The following is a 3,843-nucleotide window of genomic DNA, read 5'->3' on the forward strand; positions in this document are numbered from 1 at the left end:
TCAGCAAACTTTACCCCAGCTTTCTAGCATACTCCTGCCTGTCTCTCCACCCAGGGTTTCTCAGCAACTCCAAAGAGGCACAGTTAAACCCATTTAAGCAAAGCTCTACAGAAGCAACCTCTAAAACAGCTCTGCAGAGAACTGCATTAGGAAGCAGAGGAGATTTGAGTAATATTTTAGCAGGACTGGAAGCAAAATTCTCTCTTTGTTCAAGCAATTTACATAATGTCTCTTTTCCTTTTTTTTTTTTTTGTCTTTTTTCACCCTAGTTATTTAATATAGTCATTATACTTTGTTATGGCAGTTTGAATTGTGATGCTTCCAAAAGACACTATTTAGCAGAGTCTGAGGGGCTGGATATTTGAACAGAGCATTTTACTTTAATGAACTTTCCCTCTTTGCCTTGAAAAGAGTTTATATGGATTTTCTTAGAATGTTCTCAAGGAACTGGGTTGACTGGGGAGAAAAAAAAAACACCAAACCTTAAATAGCTTTACCCATCATGAGATTTCACAAAGTAAATAGCAGAGATTTTTTTTTTAATAGAAAAGGAGAGGTCAATTCACACAGAAAAAACAGAAGTGCATCATGCTTATTCCCTTTACTGACTTGCAGTTTTTCAGCCAGCTTACCAGATCTTTCCAAACAATATTCCAGCGTATATTAAATAGATTTTAGAGATGAGATGAGAAGAGCAGAATATAAACAAATACACACATTGGATGTGGACATGTTTATAAGGACCGAATTCAGCAAGAGGAAGAGCCCTAGATGTGACCTGGGGTAGTCAGGAGACAGAAGCCTACAGGATACCAATGATATAGAAATCAGGCTAATACCAGGACCACTATCATGACAAGTGCTGCAAGGAGAGCAGACCTGCTGGGGCTGGCTCTGGGCTGGTCAGGCACCACCAAGCAGGGCTTGGAAACAAATCTTGCTCAGCACAAGTCTTCACTGCAGAAATGGATGTCATGCAGTCAAGTGCAAGTATAAACCTAGAGAGGAAAAGTCAGTGTTGCCACAGGAGTGTGATAAATCAGAGCAAACTTTTCTGAGAGAGAGGTATCTTAATCCCCAAGAGAGAGCATTTAGCTAAACAGTTATTTTAAGACAGCAATTACATGGGGAAGGGGAGGGGAATTTATTTTTTCTTCTACTCAACTAATTATTAAGAAAAAATGTCAAAAGATGACAGGAAATATGAATTTAAAAATTCCTAGAGCTGAATAAAATATTAAAGAGCAAAGTACTGTAAATAGTCTAGCCTTAGGTTTGGTTGGGAAATTGCCCTTGCTTAGGTACTCAACTGTAATTAGAATTCACTTACATACTAAAATGATCTGCAATTAATATGAATTATGTAAGATTCCAAAGTTCAGAATCCTATCTTTTCTTTCCTAGGCCATTTTATTTCTTTACTCAGAGTAATTAACGCAGTTTTCTCTTCACAGTCCATTTAAGTAGAGTCTAAACAATAGCCTTTCTCCAGTAATTTCTCCATTTCCATGGTTAGAAAGTTTGAGCATCAAACAAACAGTCATTAGAGTGACAGCTTCAAGCTGCAAGCTTGATGAGCCTACTTTGTGTGGCCTGCAGTAATGGTACTTCTCTTTTTCTACCCATTCACATAACTTTTTTCTTTTTACAAAATATTTTGCTCCTTTCCAGTAGCTCAGTTGAAGCCTCTATTTGTTTCATTTCGCTATGACCATAAAATTATTTTTAATTATTTTGATGAGCTCCTAGGTAAAATAACAAAATTAAAAAAAAAAAAAAACCACTTGGCAATTAAAATCTATGGCAAGGGCAGAAAATCAAGTCTCTTCCTGAGCCAACCCAGGGCTCACACAGCTCTCACTTGCTTTTATCCATACGTTCATCATAAGAAAGGCCTGTCACTTTGCAATAATGCTCTTGCCACTCTTTTTTACATGGAAGAACTCCAATACGACATAGATTTTTGCAGTAGGTAAGGCCTCAGGCACAAGACATATCAACAACATATCTTCTCTGACCCTCCCTGAAAAATGAGCATTTTAAAATCCTAATGTCATACATTTTACTCTGAAGAATGCAGCCTTGCCTGTACCCTTGGCAGCTTGGAAACAGAAAATCACTTTAAATATATATATATAGCATAGAATAAATATAATGAATTAGTCACTCCCTACTGTAATGTAACAGCATTCCTGAAAGCCAGGCTCTATTAACATTATGAAGAGGTGTTGAGACAAGGATGGGTGTTCTGGGGATTACTGCAGTGGGAAGCTAAGATGAGACAGAGGTACATATTGAAACGCAGTCAGGATGCTCCTACAACCTCTGCATATGTCCCTACATGTTCCTGCAGGGGGTTTTTTTGTAACTTGACAAAGAATTGCCTCATAAATTAGCTAAATGTTTGGGTTTTTTTTCTCTAGTTGCTTATAAAGATGCACATTCTTAAACAGACTAGTGGGTTCAGTGAGTCTGTAAGTAAACTGCTCCTTTGGATACTCATTTAACTGTTAAACCAAAATCAGACTATTATACAAACAACTAAAACCAAAAATGCAATAAGTACTAAATGGTGCTCTCAAGCAATGATCAGCACCAAATCCTGCACCTCAAGGATTATGTTATGAACTGGTATCAGTTGATGCAGTTTCATTATTTATTCAAATGTCTTTTCATTATTCTTTCTTGTTCTCATCTTGTCAGGTTACTGGTTTTAATCAGTTTCTGCCCATGGGTGTAAGTGAGTTTGAGTAGGGGATATCCATAGCTAGGGGATATCCATAGCTTAACTGGCAGATAAAGTCATATAGCTCCAAAGCATCCATAAACATGCACACACACAAACACATAATCTGTCATAATAACACAAAGATCTGCAGAGCAGAAACTAATATGCAGTAATGCTTAAAGTCATGAACTGCTGCAGAGAATACCCAGTAATACCTGCAAATCTAAATCATATTTTGCTTTTTATGAGCCAATTGATAAGACATACTATGCATATGGTCTATGGGGATGTACTGTAAATAGTGCAGCTATTAACATTAAGTTTCAATAGAAAACAGGTTTTATATCCACAAGTTTTCTAGTTCTTGTTTTCTTTACATTGTTGGATATGTCCTTCTTTTCTTTACATTGTTGGATATGTAAAGTCATCCCCCACCACCCTGGTTTCTATTTAAAATCCTGCCAGCAAGCTAACAGGTCTCTTGGTTCAAGTACCGTATTTGAAAACTGTGCCTTGCTCAGCATGATACAGCTGGATGGGAAGAAGAGTGCACATAAGCTTGAACAAAGCTACATTCTTACCTCTCCAACATCGAAATTTTCCACACCTGGTGGGAGAGACTGTTACATACTCTCCTAGCTTTCAGTTCCACAGGGACAACTATTTTATTTATTTCTCAGCAGGATCTGAGATATGCACTGACAGATGCTATAAAACAAACTCCTCTTTACTCATCATTGAAGTACTGTCATTGAACAGTCACTGAGAATGCATGGAACATGTGAGTGCCCTTTCTTTGTGATAGATAACACACTCTCATCCCCCATTATTAGTGTAACTATCAGCAATAATTAGATGCTACTTCACTGACTCCAGAAGACATGGATTCACATGCACCATGTGACCTGAGGTCTGTTTGACATCTCAATGGAATATCACAAAGAAACATAAATGAACTTTTACCATATTCAATTACCTCTTTTATTACAACCTAGAGTAGTGTTAATTATATATTAAATCATCTTTGCATAACAACAGGAACATTTACTTCTATGGCAAATGTCATTATTTGCTAATAACAAGATTTTAAAATACATTGTAACAACCCCAGATGC

General features: G+C 37.0%; 1 protein-coding gene across 6 annotated transcripts in view; it reads left to right on the top strand.

Moving 5' to 3' along the window:
• BEGAIN (brain enriched guanylate kinase associated) overlaps positions 1 to 3,843 on the top strand; it is a 165,839-nt gene that overhangs the window by 147,493 nt on the left and 14,503 nt on the right. The window lies entirely within an intron of this gene.

Source organism: Strigops habroptila, chromosome 4 (assembly GCF_004027225.2).
Source record: "Strigops habroptila isolate Jane chromosome 4, bStrHab1.2.pri, whole genome shotgun sequence".
NCBI classification, from domain to species: Eukaryota; Metazoa; Chordata; class Aves; order Psittaciformes; family Psittacidae; genus Strigops; species Strigops habroptila.